At 39.2% G+C, this 18024-nt stretch overlaps 1 protein-coding gene and 1 pseudogene across 2 annotated transcripts in view; both read right to left on the bottom strand.

The window, feature by feature from the left end:
- The window catches only part of LOC131332594 (protein transport protein SEC31 homolog B-like), a 105567-nt pseudogene that overhangs the window by 37005 nt on the left and 50538 nt on the right, over positions 1-18024 (bottom strand).
- LOC131334688 (putative disease resistance RPP13-like protein 1) overlaps positions 2981-18024 on the bottom strand; it is a 76470-nt gene continuing 61426 nt past the window's right edge. The window contains exon 3 of one of the 2 annotated variants that reach the window (XM_058369867.1): positions 2981-2997. The gene's annotated coding sequence lies outside the window, so the exon portion shown is untranslated. Of the gene's footprint in view, positions 3056-18024 lie in introns of both variants that reach the window. The other variant, XM_058369866.1, reaches the window with a different exon arrangement.

The raw sequence follows: 18024 nt of genomic DNA, 5'->3' as shown, positions 1-18024 counted from the left end.
GGTACCAACAAAAAACGGTTTTGGCATTATCATTACCCTACTCATTTTATGTGTATGTTACCCACATTTTTTGGTTCATTAATTACACATTTGTGGTGTGAGATACGCATTTTTTTTCCGGTGAAGTAAAGGATGGGGGCGTACGATAAATTCTAAAATAATTACACATTTTGTGGTGTTAGTTACCCTTTTTTTTAATATTAGTTGCGCTTTTTTTTTATAACCAAAATTTTTATGACCATCTTTTTTTAAAGTGTACCAAGGCTTCTCCTTTTATTTACTCTATACTTTCTATTGGCAGTACGAACCGTTGGGGAAATGGTTTTATTCGAAGCAATGGGGGTTTAGTCAATAATGGACGCGAACTTGGGAAATCCTAGATGTGAGCAAAATGACCAAGTCCAAAAATTGGTCAATGTTAGAGAAAAAAAATCAATTGATGAAATGGTATTATATATGGAAAAAAAAAATCAAGTTTTCTGATAATAGCTAGATATAGAACTATAACTAGCATGGGGGTTGATGCGGGAATCAAACAAGAATCAAATAATATTAATACCATATCTTCCGACTGACCAAAAACAAAAATTAACACCATCATGTGCTCCACATAAGGGAGACCAATACGAAACCCAATTAAGTTCTCTAAACAAGAATCAAATATAAAATACCACACCCGCTAATATTATGCATTATTATTATTTTTATTATTATTTGGGTATATGTTAATCAATTTTATGGTTAGTTACACAGAGTGTACCTTCATAGTTTTTGATTAGGACATATGCATATTTTTTGGTGCATGAAACTCAATTTTTTTTTTTTTTTGTATATTATGCATATTTTTAGGTCATTACTTACACATTTTTGTAATGTTAGTAACACAATTTTTTTTTGAAACTACGGATAGGGGTTTCGGTAAATCCCAATATAGTTACACATTTTTTGTTTTAATAATTATGCATTTTGTGGTGGCTTAAACTTTTGTTACCAAAGTTAATTGAGATTCTGTTTCTTTTTTTTTTGTTGTTGTCAATCAATAGAATAGATCATTTTACATCAGATATGAAGTACATAGTACAAACCCGGGACAGTACATCAATTGTGAGAGACTGGCTCATTATAGGGTAGAAACTAGAAACAAAGAAAAAAAAAAGCCCGCTAAGGGAAGAACACTCACACGCAGATGAGAAAACTTAAACTCCTGACCTCCTAGTGAGATACAAGAGTCCTGATCAACTGAGCTAGCCTCAAATGGTTAATTGAGGTTCTGTTCACAGTACAAATCTTGGAAAAAAGGACAACTGTTTTTTTTTTTTTTGAATTGAAAAAAAACCCCTGAAAATCCTGGCAATTACTGGGTCAAATTAACTATTAAAATGGTTGTATTCGAAGAAATGGTATAGTAACAATAGCCGTGTGAATTTGGCAATCCTAGATGTGAACGGAATGACCAAGTCCAACCATTGGTTAATCTTGTTTGCTCCTAAAAGTGACGCTATTTTTGGGTTGACAATTCCATCGACAAAACGTTTTTTCGCATGTATTCTATTTTTTATCGAGTTGTAACTTTTTTAATATTTTCTAAACGTAGTGAGTCTGTATAGAATTAAAGTGGAAGAAATCATTATTTGTGATTGAGAGTAAGCATTTTTGAGCTGTATTGGAACGGATTGATCGTGTCATCAAGCTGTTATCAATCGGTACTTACTGACTATTTGTAGCTGCCGTTTGGAATTGGACCAGATGGATTAAGGATCGATCGGTGTATCGATTGGAATGCAATTAATATAAAAGGCGGCCTTTTATTTGAAGCCAGGGCAACGAGGAAAAAGATATAGCAGCCAAACCATATTGGCCTTGGGTTTAAAAAAAAAAAAGGAAACAACGAAAGAAAGGAAAAAAGAGAGTGCTGCTTTGGGTTTTCTATTAACAAGAGGTATGTCTAGCTTGAATCGGGGAGTTGCAATCCGATTGGTCGAATGTTGAAGAAATATTCAAACTCCCAGAGGTATTGCTCACGGTTTTTTTTATCTCAACAAAGATAGTTTCGTTCTTCGGTGGATTGGTTTTTTTGGAAGGCTTGAGGATTCAAGACGGCAGCAATCAAGCACGGAGTACGGTGAACAAGGACTCGGCTATCGTTCTTGAGTCAATTGTGAGGATTCTCAATTGTATAGTAAGTTTGATTGTAACCGTACAATGTTTTTTTATAGTACTTAATTCCTTTACGTGGTTTTTGCTCATTTAGGATTTTTCTACGTATATCCGATGTTCATCGTTATTTTTCAATTCCTATTTCAAATCTTATAGGAAAAAATATCAATTGATGAAATGGTATCATGGAAAAGAAAATCGAGTTTTCTGATTCAAGACTCAACCATTGCATGGGGTTCCTTGCAGGAACCAAACAAGGCTTAAATAATATATATTACCATGTCATGTGAAGGAGATGGTAGCAATCAAAACGTCAGTCAGAAGATAATCACAGCAGGTAACAATAGCTATATTTTATTTTATTAGCCAGGAGCGGTAGCTACACATAAGGTAAGACATAAAAATATAATAAAGGCCTTTGGGTCAATTGGTGATTGTAATAATAAAAAAAATTGAGGTGGCCGGCAGCAATTACAAAAACAAAGACCTCCGGGTCAATCGGTAGTTGCATTAAAAAATCAAGTTGGTCGGCAAAAATAAATGTATTCTATTGGCCAGAAGCAATAGCTATAAAAAGTCAATGTGGCCGGCAACAACAGATTTATAGAAGGTAAGACATGCAAAAGAATCCCAGGTCAATTTGTGGTTGCGTTAACAGATCAAAGTGGTCGACAGCAATACTACTATAATCTCTTGGTATCATGTTGGAGATAAGGACGAAATTAAGTCGTTTGAATTAGAGAATTACTGAATGATGTATGCTAACGAGCCAAATAATAAACATGAAAAATAGCATGAGATTGGCGAGTTTGCCCCTCAAAATTTTGGGTACTTCTTTCTCTGCCATTATAGTAAACACAAAATCATCAGCTGGAACAGATGTTGCAGCAACATAGCCCTACTTGGGACAAGCACTAGAAGAGCCTCTCTCTCTCTCTCTCTGGGTTAAGTGAAGAGCTTATTTCACTCTTCGAAGAGTAACGTAGAAAACTCTAAACAAACTTAAAGAGGTAGAGATTGATAGCAGAAAAAGGCTCTTTATTAAAAATTATTCAATACAACTGGACTTGTTTTGTATTGTATATATACAGTGTAAAAGCTACTCTATCTACACAAATGCGTAATTAAAAACAATGGAGAACTAGCCGTTGGTGGGTTGGTGGTTGTTGGTGGATAGTTGGTTTGGTGGCTCATTAATATTCATATTCTCTCTTTTTGACTTTGCATTCTCATCATGCATTGACACTATTTTAATACCCTCCCTCAAACTGGACTGTGGGTAACGCCATAGACCAAGTTTGGTCCTCAAATCGCGAAACCCAGATTTCAAAAGCGGCTTGGTAAAAATATCTGCAAGTTGGCTTTTGGATGGGACAAACCGCGTAAGAAGAGAACCAAGAGCGACCTTTTCCCGAACAAAGTGATAGTCTAGCTCGATATGTTTTGTGCGAGCATGAAAGACAGGATTTACAGACATGTGCAAAGCACTGATATTATCACAGAACAAAGTAGGTGGCTGAAACATGGGAACCCCAAGATCACGCATCAAATAAGAGAGCCATGTCAACTCAGCTGCAGTGGAGGCCATGGCACGATATTCTGCTTCCGTGCTAGAACGAGCGATGGTGGATTGTTTTTTTGCACTCCAAGAGATGCAATTGGATCCAAGAAAGGTACAAAACCCGGTAGTAGAGCGACGGGTGGTTGGACAACCAGCCCAATCGGCATCGGAAAAGGCATAGAGATTAAGAGAACTTTGACTTACAATACGGAGACCAAAATCCAAAGTCCCTTTCACATAGCGAAGGATTCGCTTGATAGCTTGAAAATGAGCATTTGTAGGTTTGTGCATATGCTGACATATGGTGTTAACAGAGTACGAAATGTCCGGACGCGTCATCGTCAAATATTGGAGAGCCCCCGCCACACTTCTATAATGAGTAGGATCATGATATAAAGTCTCGGCAGATAAACATGATTCTTTGGATGACATAGGTGTAGGAGATGGTTTACAAGCATCCATGGCAACACGTTGAAGCAGTTCTTGAGCATATTTGGTTTGACAAAGGAAAAGACCACCAGAGAAAGACCGGACTTCAACACCCAAAAAGTAGTGAAGAGGGCCTAAGTCTTTCATTGCAAACTTCCGACTAAGAATACCGATAAGAGAATCAACCAAGTTGGGATCATCACCTGTGAGAATGATATCATCTACATAGAGTAGTAAGATAAGAAAACCATGGGTAGATTTGCAGGTAAATAAAGAAGGATCAGCCATGCTACATATAAAACCCAAGCTAAGTAAAAAGGAGCTAAATTTGTCAAACCAAGCCCTAGGGGCTTGTTTAAGGCCATACAAAGCTCGATTTAGGCGACAAATATGAGTAGGCTTAGTATCATCAACAAAACCTGGTGGTTGTTCCATAAAAACAGATTCTTGAAGGTCTCCATGCAAAAAGGCATTTTTAACATCAAGTTGTTTGATAACCCATTTGTGAACAGTAGCAAGTGTAAGAACCAGTCTAATACTAGCAGGTTTAATGACAGGACTGAATGTTTCAACGAAATCCACGCCCTCTTCTTGAGCATATCCCTTGGCAACAAGACGAGCCTTTAATCGTTCTAAACTACCATCAGACCGAAGCTTGGTTTTAAACACCCAACGACATCCAACAATATTCATAACAGTGGTACGAGGCACCAAGTCCCAAGTATGATTAGCTTCCAAAGCTTTTAAGTTCATCAACCATAGCCGAATACCAACCGGAGTGTTTTAAGGCAGAGCGAATCGACTTTGGTTCACTAGGAATGGAAGTAGTTGTGAGGAGCACATATTTTGGATTAGGTTTGAAAATACCAGTTTTAGAGCGAGTGATCATGGAATGACGATTGGGGCCTAGTTCAGTAGAATTAGGTGCAGGTTGTGAATTTGCATTTGAAAGAGTGGTGGGTTCAAAAGGAACAGCACCCGAGCCAAAGTCCATGGTAGGAGAAGAGATAAGTTCTTGAACGGAAGGAGTGAGATCATCTAAAGGACCAGTGGTCGTGGAACTATTCTCTACGGGTAGTGTTGTCTCAAGAGTATGAGCTACAGATTGAGGAGCATATTCTGCTACTGTCGGTGCTTGTGGTGGTGCACTTGGAAGTGGATAAGTGCATGAAGAGGACGTATCAGTAGGTTCAGAAGTCTCTTCCCAATTATTGAAGGTAGCCATTTCACCATCAGATTGAGCAACAAATAAATCTGCAGGTCTTTTGAATGGAAGTAAATTTTCATGAAAAACAACATGACGAGATATGAAAACACGACCCGTTGGAGGATAAAGACACCGATAACCTTTATATTTTTCACTGTATCCCAAGAAAACACACGGCAAAGACCGTGGTTCAAGCTTATTTAGTGCATATTGACGAAGACATGGAAAACATCTGCTTCCGAAAACTCGTAAGCTTGTGTAATCCGGATATTGGTGATAAAGCAAACTAAAAGGACTTTCCATGTGCAATGTTTCGGATGGGGAGCGGTTTATAAGAAATACAGAGGTGGAAAAAGCTTCTACCCAAAATTTCTTTGGCAATCCAGCATGAAAAAGTAAAGCTAAACCATGCTCAACCACATGCCTATGCTTTCGTTCGGCAACGCCGTTTTGCTCTGGAGTACCGGGACAAGATGATTGATGAACAATTCCATGATCATGCAAATAAGCAACAAATTCTGTTTTACCAAATTCACCACCTCCATCAGATTGAAAAATTTTAACTTTCTTGGAGAATTGGCATTCAACCATTTTATGAAAAGTAGTGAAGCAGCGAAAAAAATCTGATTTGTGTTTCAGAGGGTAAATCCATGTATAACGAGAGTAATCATCCACAAAAAGAGCAAAATATCGAAAATGTTGAACAGACCGAGTAGGAGCTGGACCCCAAAGGTCACAGTGAATTTTATTTAATGGCTCTAAAGAGACAGTTTCAGATGCTAGAAAAGGTAATTTAGTACTTTTGCTCATCTCACAACTAGAGCAAACAAAAGGCTCTTTCTTCAAACCTGTAACATTTATCATGCTCTTTTTATGGAGAAAACTCACAACCTTGGCTTGGGGATGACTAAGTCTTTGGTGCCAAATATCTTCAGAAGTCTTCCGAAAACGAAAACGAGTTGAAAATAAAGCTTGTTCCTTCGCCCCATCCAAAGTATACAGACCGCTTGTTTTAGTTCCTCGTGCTAGAATCCTGTTGGCCTTCTGATCCTTTATGACAAAACCCGTGGATGAGAACTCAAAAATACATGGAAAATCAGATGTTAGTTGTGATACTGAGAGTAAATTCTTTTTCATTTTTGGCACAAGCAAGACATTATTCAATTCCAAGTTAGAATCCTTTGTAGACAAGAGAACATTACCACAATGAGTAATAGGTAGCTTTTCTCCATTTCCTACCATGACATAATCATCACCATGATAGGGAATAAGATTGTTGAACTTACTCTTGTTACCTGTCATATGGGCAGTAGCACCGGAGTCAGGAAGCCACTCATTTTCTTGCGGACCAGTGATCGCCAGGGCTGCAAGTGCTTGAGGAACATCATTAGGCTGGTAAGAATGATTGAAGCGATTATAGCAGTGAAGAGCATCGTGGTTGTGTTTGTCGCAGATTTGACACACAACACCAGCATTATTTGCTGATGAACCTTGGGTACCATGAGTTTGCAGAGTCGAGAGTGGTCTGAGATTTCGATTGTGTGTCCCACGATTATTGTTCACATAGTTTCTGTTATTGCCTTGTGAACTGGTAGGAGCAAATCCCTTCCCTTGGGAGGAAAAGTTGCGATTGGGACCATTATAATGGTTGTGATTTTTATTGAAGTTTCTATTTCCACCACCTGTCCTTTGTCCCACGAAGGCCATGTTTTGAGAAACATCTGAAGCAAGAGTGTTCTTATTGCGAAGCAAGAGTGTTCTTATTGCGAAGCTCGTAGCTTTGCAACAATGACACAGTTTCACTAAAACATGGAATTGGTGGTTTCAACATAGACGTGGTGAAATTGTCATATTTGGGACCAAGGCCATGAAGAAGTTTAAAGACCTTATTGTTGTCAGAAAGTGGCTTACCAATCGCGCTTAACTCATCACAAATACCTTTGAATTGCCGTAGATACTCAGAGATCGACCGGTTATCTTTGGTTATGTATTGAATTTGCTGAAGTAAATCAAACTCCCTCGTTTGAGAGTTTTGAGCAAAAGAATTAAGAAGTGCATCCCAAACTTCTTTTGCGGTCGTACAACCAACCACCAGGCCTAGCACATCTTCTGACAAAGTGCTAGTAATCCATGCCTTGACCAAACGATCGGTCCTTTTCCAAGCTCGAAAATCAGGATTCGGAACCATTGTTTTCCCGTCTCCTGATTCAATGTTGATTTCCGGTGTTGGTTCTTCTTCTTCTCCATTGACAAAGCCTATTACTTCTTGGCTTTCAATCAAGGAAAGAATTTGAGTCCGCCACAGAAGGTAGTTTTTCTCATTCAATCGTAAAGAAACAAAATTTGAGATATTAATCTGACTTGGGTAAGGATATTTGGTAGAAGAAGAAGAAATGACAGACATGATTTGATTCAAGACACAAGGAGCAGACAAGTTCTCCTTCAGTGCTCTGATACCATAAAGAGGTAGAGATTGATAGCAGAAAAAGGCTCTTTATTAAAAATTATTCAATACAACTGGACTTGTTTTGTATTGTATATATACAGTGTAAAAGCTACTCTATCTACACAAATGTGTAATTAAAAACAATGGAGAACTAGCCGTTGGTGGGTTGGTGGTTGTTGGTGGATAGTTGGTTTGGTGGCTCATTAATATTCATATCCTCTCTTTTTGACTTTGCATTCTCATCATGCATTGACACTACTTTAATAAAACTATTCATCAAACTCCGTATCATGAAACTAGTAAAGCTTGGGGTGGCATCATCGATAACCATCTTCTTATCACATATGAAAGTACCAAATACACACCTAGAAGTAGAAGTACGAATCTGGACTCAAAAAGATTAGAAAGATAGTAAGCTCCTACAACCCACATGTTATTGCAAAGAGGTCAAACACACCCAAGCACAGCTGGATATCACCTAAGAACCTGAAACTTTCTTTGGAGGCCCAATTTCACCGGTATCCTCCCCTGTTCTTTCGTCAAGTTTTTTTTCTATAAACAAGCTCGTGACTAAGATCCATCTTATCTGATTACAATTGCAATAGGTCAAACACAGCCAGGCTCGACTGGATATATCCCCGAAACTTCCATTTGAGGTCCAATTTCACCTGTATTCTCCAATGTTTTGTCATCAAAGATCTATGATCTATCTAACCAAGTACCAAAATTAAATCCTTAATTGTAATTTGAAAATCTTCAATGCCCATAACAAAAAACCTCAAGTACATTAGAAAACGTAATGGTTCCAGAATATCAAAACCAGCAATTAGAGAAACATTTCACTTTCTCTCTCCTTTACCCCTTTTGTTGATGGGGTCTTGGTGGACTAATCTCAAAAGAATTGCAGTTTAAAGTTAAGAATCCAACAATACAAGCATAAACATCTGTTAAAGTCTAGCAGATATGCTTCACTTCTAAGAAATGATCGTGATTGCCTATATTGTTATATCCCGTATGAGAATCTATTTGCGTTATATTTCAATCTTGAATGTTAAGTGGTACTGACTTCAAGGATCACAAGTTGATCCTCACAGTACAAACCAAAAAAATAAATAAAAAATTGTGTGTGTGTGCCTCTTTCTATTAGGAGTATTAAATGTGGTAATTACAGGAACTTAATGTGTCCCTTCAAAGCAAGGAAACAAAGAAAACGACCCTCAACCGTCTAGTTTTCCCACCAATGATCGTGCTCATACTTTACGCAAGGCCAAAAATCATAGTGACTGAATACTAATATATCCGGTTACGAAGTGCACTAATCATTATAAAAAATAATAATAATAAAATACTCTTTCACATTCTGTCATCCCCATGCCGATAACTATCTCTATTTTGTGTAGTAGTACTTCCATATGGAGATTCAAAAGTGGGCCTCCACTCCATGGCCTTGTTCTCCAAAATAGAGAATTAGCATATCATAATGGAGTTTCGAAGTTAATTTGGAGATGCTCTGAGTTGGGGAATTAAAGCATCGACTTCAGTTTCAAAGTACTCCACTCTATCGGCGAAGATATTTGGGTTGTGTTTGGACCCAAACCGAGAGCCCATAGTTTGTTTGACCCAAACCGAAAGCCCATATGTGGGGAAATAAGGGAGTTAGGGTCTTAGAGAGGGGAATTTTTAGGCCGACCCGTTTTCTTGGCTCGGACTTCAAATAGTCCTGACAAAAATATTTCTTCTTTATTTTAGTAATTTCTTTTGATTTTTCATGCATTTTTACTATTTTGCTCATTCTTCTTAACGTTTTGTCTACGTGTCTATTTTTAGTAAAAGTTATATTTTTAGAATCAATTTCTGATTCATATTATTTCGGACAAAAATACCCTTGATTCTATGAACTGGATTGCCAATTCTCATAGTCATTTCTATGAGAATTATGTGAACTGGAAAATACACAGTTCAAATAGCCTCACCACACGCTAAAATACGTAGTTCTCATAGAAAATACGCAGTTCTCATAAACAATCATCATGGACAATAACAGTTCTTATAGAAAAATTAGTTTTCATAGAAAAAACATAGTTCTCATAGACAGTTCTCATATGAAATGACTATATGAACTGAAAAATACACAGTTCAAATAACCCTACCACATACTAAAATACACAGTTCTCATAGAAAATGCATAGTTCTCATAGAAAAATACACAGTTCTCTTAGACAATCATCCTGGACAATAACCATTCTCATAAAAAAAACACAGTTCTCATAGAAAATATACAATTTTTATATAAAATATACAGTTCTTATTGAGAGTTTTCACAGAAAATAAACAATTCTTATAGACAGTTCTCATAGACAATCATCATGGACAATAACAGTTCTCATAGACAATTCTCATGTGAAATGACTATGTGAACTAAAAAATACACCGTTCAAATAACCTCACCACACAATAAAATACACAGTTCTCATAGAAAATACATAATTCTCATAGAAAAGTATACAGTTCTCATAGACATTTCTCATAGAAAATATACAGTTATATAAAATACACAGTTCTCATATGAAGTTCTCATAGAAAATACACATTTCTCGTAGACAGTTGTTATAGAATTGGCAATTTATCAACTGACTTCGGAGATATAGAGGGTAAATATCAGCTGACTTCAAATAGTGCTGCTGGTAGAGTTTTGTTTTTGAACGTAGAACTTCTCCAAAACCTTATGCTAATAGAGCTATGAGTACTTTTCACACTTACATAATCAAAACTTCCATTCGTGCAAAACTTGGCCATATGCACGCCCGTGTGTAATTATCAAGTAATTAAGTTCGGCATTTCGTCGTGACGGTTAAAAAATATCTACTTTGGATGGAAATTTTCACGTCATGACATAATTGGTTGTGTTTAGTTGTCAGTAAATAAGTAACTAAACTTTTTTCTGCTGTATTTGACGGTAAGATAAAACATAAATAGACATCTGTTCGAAATGGTTAGAGCTAGCGTGATTAGAGCTCCAAAGTGAGAAAACCGAGTGATTTGGGCTCCGGCAAAGTTCCAGCGAGGTTTTAAGATTCCGGTGAGATTTAGGGTTTCAGATAGGTGAGAAAAGAGCCTATGATCTAAGCCTAGATGGTCTGATACCAAATGATGCAATCAAAATATCAAAGGGAATTAAAGATTGAAAGAAAGAGAGCAAAATCCCATTCAATGGGATAAACCCCAAAGGGTAGAGAGAGAAACTATGTCTCAATCAAGATATTCAATATTCTTAATAATCAAAAGCTACCTAATTAGCACTCTAGACTCCTATTTATAGACCCTCTACTTCAAAGGACTAAAAATGACATACATACCCTTAAACCTGCTGCATCAGCCCCTCCATTATCTTCATAATGGAGTCTAGAAATAAAGAGAATAAAATGGAACGGCTTCGTCGCTCCCTTAAGTTTCAGCACGGTTTTTATGTTAATCCAGTAGGTCTTTCTGGTGGTCTTGCCTTATGGTGGAACACTGATGTCTCTATTTCCGTTGAATTTGCTTCAAATAATATTGTCCATACTCTATGTGAGTCTTTGCTTAATTCCAAGAAGTGGGCTATGACTTTTGTCTATGGAAGTCCCACAGTTCAGCACAAGGAAGCAGTTTGGGATCAAATTAGGGATATTTCGTTCCTTAATGTTGGTCCCGGGTTCTGCTTGGGTGACTTTAACGATGTGGCGACGGTTAAGGAGAAATCAGGAGGCAGAGTACCTTATTCGGCTCGGATCTCTGCGTTTAATGATTTCCTAAATGATTGTGCCTTAATAGATCTTGGTTTCAAGGGGCAGCAGTTCACTTGGAGAAATAACGGAGTCGGTTCAGATGCTGTGCTGGAACGGCTTGATAAGGCGTATACTAACTTAGAGGGAAGAGAGGCTTTCCCCCAAGCCCTGGTCTTTCACGAGCCTGCTATTGGTTCTGACCACTGCCCCATTATCCTAAGCCTGGAGGAGCCTCTGAAAATTCACAGCCCTTTTCGTTTTGAATCTATATGGGCCACTGAAGAGGAATGTGAAGGGATTATTAAAGATCAGTGGGGGTCTGATAGGGTGAATGACAATGTTACCTTGGTGTTTCAAAACCTAGACAAATGCAAGAGGAATCTTCAAGCATGGCACAGAAGGAAATTCAAGGATATTAAGGAGCAAATTGCTTCGCTCAAGAGCAGAATCAATGCTATTCAAGATGGCCCTAGCTCATATGCCACCAATTTGGAGGAAGGGGCTCTGCTGACTAAACTCAATAAACTGTGGGAACAAGATGAAATGTACTGGCATCAACGCTCTCGTTTGAACTACTTAAGATTTAGGGATGGGCACACCAAGTTCTTCCACATTACTGCCACCCAGAGAAGGCAAAGGAACCTGATCTTGAGATTGAAGAATGAGAGAGAGGAATGGGTCACTTCGCCTAAAGGTATCTCTGATATTATTAGTCATCATTTTCATAGTATTTATGCTGATGTTCATCCTTACACGAATTCTGATAGAGCTTTAAGTGGTGTTTCTAACAAAATTAGTGCAGATTCTAATGGTAATCTCTGTAAACCTGTGAGTGATCTTGAGATAACCTCTGCGGTATTTCAAATGGGGGCACTCAAAGCCCCTGGCCCTGATGGCTTTCCAAGACTATTCTACCATAAGTACTGGGAGTTGGTTAAAGTGGAGGTCAGTAATATGGTGCGGGGTTTCTTCAATGGCTCCTCTAATATGGATTCTCTTAACCGAACAAACATTGTCCTTGTTCCAAAGATCCCTCACCCTGAAGTCATTGGTCAATTCCGGCCCATCAGTCTTTGCAACTTCGTCTACAAGATCATCTCCAAGATACTAACGAACCGGCTCAAACCCCTACTACCTTCTCTTATTTCCCAAGAGCAATCTGCCTTTATTGTAGGGCGCCAAATACATGACAACATCATAATCGTGCATGAGGTGTTCCATTATATTAAGCACAAAAAGAAAGGCCCAAAAGCCCTTATGGCTTTAAAATTAGACCTCAGTAAGGCCTATGATAGAGTGAGATGGAGCTTTTTGGAGGATACTATGCGTAAGTTGGGGTTTAATGATAAATGGATCAACTGGGTTATGCTATGCGTGACTACAGTCAGATTCTCAATCATGTCAAATGGTAGAAAGGCTGCTGAGATTATACCATCCAGAGGCTTGAGGCAAGGAGACCATTTATCACCCTACCTCTTCCTTCTAGTGGCGGATTCGCTCTCTTCTTTGATATCTGCTGCGATTTCCAATAAAGAGTTAGATGGCATTCGGGTGAGAAATAGAGGACCTATGCTTTCCCATCTCCTTTTCGCTGATGATTCCTTGGTCCTTTTGGAAGCTAACCTCAAGAACTGCGAAAAGGTAAAGGAGATTCTAAAGGTGTCTAGAGATGCATCAGGGGAAAAAATCAATTTCCAAAAGTCAGAAATCTTATTCTCCCCAAATACCTCAAGGGACCTTCAACAAGAGATTGTGAATTACATGGGTATGGGGATCATGAAGGATGGGTCGAAATACTTGGGAGTGCCCACTAGCTGGGGGAAGTCGAAACAAGAAACCTTAGGGTACGTTAGGGACAGGATCATGGCAAAGCTACAAGGGTGGAAACAGATGGTCATGAACCTCGCGGGCAAAGAAGTTCTTATTAAAGATGTGGCTCAGGCTATCCCTACATTTCCGATGTCTTGCTTCAAATTCCCTAAAATGTTGTGCCAAAAAATAAGTTCTGATATTTGCCGCTTTTGGTGGGGGGAAAAGGAAAAAGGAAGTAAGATCCATTGGATTCGCTGGAGGGAGCTAAATGATCCCAAAGAGTGTGGGGGTTTGGGCTTCAGGGATCTTTAAGCTTTTAATGTAGCTCTGTTGGCAAAACAATTTGGGAGAATGGTTCAGGAACCTAACTCGCTATGGGCCAAAGTCCTTAAGGCTTCCTACTTCCCTGAATCCTCCCCGTGGGAAGCCAAAAGGGGAGCATCTCCATCTTGGATTTGGTCTAGCCTTTTAGAGGGGGGAGAGTTATTGAAGAAAGGTTCCCATTTGAGGGTTGGAAATGGAAGATCAATCAACGTTTGGGAGGATAAATGGTTGAAAGTGCTGGATGGCTTCATATCCCCTCTCCCTTTAGTACCCAACAACGGAAATCCCCCTCTGAAAGTCAGTGACCTATTTCAAGAAGGGGTTAGATCTTGGGATGAAGAGAAGATTGAAGCTTTATTTTCTAGAGAAGTGGGGTCTGCCATTAGAATGATACCCATCTCTTGGACTGGAAGGGAGGACGCTCTAGTGTGGGGGCATACCCCTTCGGGATTGTATACTGTTAAGTTCGGATACCACCTTGCATTCCAACTAGCCCAGAGGAAGAACAGGGGACAAGATAGCTTAGCCACTGATCTCTGTTCTCTTTTATGGAAGAAAATTTGGCACCTGAAAGTTCCCTCAAGGCTGAAACATTTTCTGTGGAGAATTATAAGAAATGTTGTAGCCACTAAGGAGAATCTGTTTGCAAGGAAATGTGCAAGAAACCCGATGTGTGGTCTATGTGGCGCTTAGATTGAATCGATCGAACATGTGCTCTTCAGATGTGAATGGACTGAGGAAGTCTGGGCTAACAGTGGTATTGTGTTCCCTTCTCCGGTTAATAGGGTGGTGTCTATTAAAAGATGGATGGTGAGCCTTGTCGAGGATTGGGGAGATCATTTTTCTGAAAAGATGGGAGCTATTGCTTAGATATGCTGGGCAATTTGGAAGCAAAGGAATGACTGGGTCTTTTCCCAGCATAAACCGAATGCGAAGAGGACCCTCACAAAGGCTCTGGAATTCAATGGTGAGTTTTTAGCAGCAATCTGTTCGCCGGTAGATGTCCCAGCTCGTAACCATGGGGATAGTAATGTTCCTGAGTGGCAACGTCCCCTCCACGATCGCTGGAAATTCAACTGTGACGGGCTTTTAACCCCACGGACAAATCTGCTGCATATGCTGTCTTAGTTAGAGATGAATTTGGGTCAGTGGTAGAGATCAACCATGGGAGAATCAAGGTTTCTTCTGCTCTGGCAGCTGAAGCTTGGGCTATCCGGGTAGCGGTGTCTATGGTCAAGGCATGGGGTAAAATGAATGTTATTATTGAATCAGACTGTCAACTTTTGATAGATATGCTCCAACCAAATGCAAAAAAGAAGAATTGGACTATTCAAGCTCTTTTAGATGATATCTCTTCCTTGTCAATTCTTTCTAATGTTGTTTTCAATTGGTGTAATCGGAAAGCTAATAGATGTGCTAATTGGATAGCTTGTGCTAGCAGATTAGGTGCCGTTTTTCCCCTTTCCCCATGTAATCTCCCGGTTGAGCTTTGCTCTCTGATCCGGTTGGATCTCTAATAGAAGACTTGCCTTTCAAAAAAAAAAAAACACCTGCTGCATCAGGAAAAAGGAAACTTTAAGCTTTGATGTGAACGGGCCTTAGACGTCAAGAGATCATTTGCCTAACATAAAGCTCTGAAGAATGCAAAACAACTGCAGAGCTCATCATTCCAGATGCAGTCACAAGATGACCGACAAAATCAATCTAATTTATTCTTTAATACAAAGAATGAACTTCACCATTTTAAAATAAATTGAATAACGCTACAGTAACGTCAACAGTTGCGTGAGTTTCAACAAATTGTGAGTTTCAACAAATTGTCCTTCGAAAACCTCAGCCTGATTAGATCGAAGTCCTCCCCGAAGAACAATCCGTCTTTGAACCCCGACGGTCGTCGGACTCCTCGTGGCTGGCAATCCAAACGGCGGCGGCTACGCTAGGGCTTATGGACTTCAGGCTGGTGCGGCGAATCGGGAGCGGTGACATCAGGAGGATGTACTTGTGCCGGCTGAGGAGCGGCCGCAGCAGGAGCGATGATGAGGGGAGGGTGGGAACAATGGGGTTCTTCAGATCAGCGAGAAGAGGAACTTCAAGAAGGAGGAGAAGATGGATCAGGTCAAGGAGGCGATGGAGAACGGGGCGGTGGTGGTGACGCGACAACGACGTTTTCTGAGTCGGAGTTGCTCCATCGGTGGAGAGAGAGAGAGAGAGGTGCTGGAGACAGTGGAGAGATAAAGGGGAGGGGGTTCCGTTTTTGTTTTTAACGTGGAGTGGGTCTTTGTGGGGAAAAAAAAGACATTAAGCAACATAACCGAGCTTATCTAAGTTTGAAAAAATATTTTAAAGTTGGGTTTAAACCGAACCCAAAAAAAGGGGATCGACCTCTAATTTTATTAATTAGAAAGCAATAGGAAAAGCCTTTTTTAAAGGAATTTGCTTAGTGGTCTCGTGATGTATCGGACAGTATCAGCCGATGAACAACAAATAACATAATGAGAAGTCCAAAATCCGCCACAATAGCAAACAGTGGCCGATGTAATAGCAAATTACCAGAATAAAAAGTCCAAAATTTTTACACTTGCCGGCCTCCTCCCGCAGACTAATTTTCCATTGCAGCTTTGGAAATCTTGATTATTTTTCGAAAACTGAGGGCTTATACCTTGTACTAAATGTATGGGAATATATTTATATGCTTTAATTGGCGTTCATGAGGTTCAGCTGCCTAGTGCAATTGGTAACCTCCCTCCACTCCTTCCAGGAGATGGAGGTTCGAGCCCTTTTGGGGCAGTTAGGGGTCCAGAGCTATGAAAAGCTTCTGGGCTGCCACTGTGCTAATCTAACTCACCTCGCTAACCCGTGACCCCCACAAACTATACCATGTGAAAAAAAAAAATGGCATTCATGGCCTCACTAGTACTCTACAGACCTTTTGTTTGGTCCAATTAGATCATGATGTTACCATTGCACATGAAAATCAGGTAGAACCACAATTCATCCAAACTAGGAGGACCAAATAACAATCATCACTCTTAATTCTAGGTTTTAACTGTAAAAACTCTTCGCCACATTTTTTTTTTAGTACTGCTATAGGTACATATGTATTGTACATACTATGTACATATGAATTTTGTGAGGTCCATCTCAGGTCATACAAAAATAATCTGAACCGTTCATTATTTTTAGATTATTTTTTTTATGGAGCCATGTAAAAAATCAACTCAATTCAATATCAGTAAGGATTTTTCCGGAATGCATAGGAACAAAACTGAACAGTTAAGTAGTTTCGCCCTTACAAATTCAGAAAAAATCCTTACCGATATTGGATTGAGCGGATTTTTTATGGGGCTCCATAAAAAATATTTTAAAAATAATAAGCGGTTCGAATCATTTTTGTGGGACCCGAGGTAAACTCCACAAAACCCATATATACATGATATATACACTCTCATTTGTACCTATAGCTTTATCGATTTTTTTTTGGATCCTCCTTCGCCACAATTGATTGAACACATTTTATCCAACATAAATATGTAGCTACCATGTGTCTGCTATCTCACCAACATGAAATTTGGGGCATTTAATGATCTCAACAAACTCCAAAAATGAGAGGTGTCCCAAAATCGACGTGGGTCCAGAAAGAGCTCACCGATGGAAAAAAACTAAACTGGAATTAATCTTATTCAATACTAGTAATTAGAAGTACAAATCAATGGCCTCCCAAACACACAAGGGACAAGAAGTTGGAAGCTAATCACCCCGAGCAACTTTATATGGACGGTGGACAAAAAAAATTGTGACTAATTCGTATATCTACTTGTTTACGCAACAGAATATAAATGTAATGCAATCGTAAAGTCCATGAATGTCCTGAGAACTTCATATGTTTACTACTTTTAAAACAGGGTAAAATACGGATTATCTCCTTGAGGTTTATCCATTTGGCAGATGATCTTCCTGAGGTTTATTAATGATCACATCGCCCACCTATGGTTTTGGAGTAAAGAGCAACACTTAACTCTGTTAACAGAAGAAGTAAAAAGACCAGGCTACCCTTTCCTAAAAAAAAATGCAGAAAAGGGCAGGAAGGAGAGAGAGAGAGAGAGAGAGAGAGAGGGAGGGAGAGAGAGAGAGAGAGAGAGAGAGAGAGAGAGAGAGAGGAGGTGGAGGAAGAGGAGGAGGAGGAGTGGTTGCCACCACCACCACCGATCCGATGAACCCAAATTAACTTTCTCCGAGGCCAGATTAATGCGAACACTTGGCAGACCCAATTCGAAATTCTCAGAAACCGATAAAACATAGGGGTGTATACGGTCCGGATTGGTCC

Source organism: Rhododendron vialii, chromosome 7a, assembly GCF_030253575.1.
Source record: "Rhododendron vialii isolate Sample 1 chromosome 7a, ASM3025357v1".
Lineage (NCBI taxonomy): Eukaryota > Viridiplantae > Streptophyta > Magnoliopsida > Ericales > Ericaceae > Rhododendron > Rhododendron vialii.
This window is presented reverse-complemented; position numbering and strand designations above follow the sequence as displayed.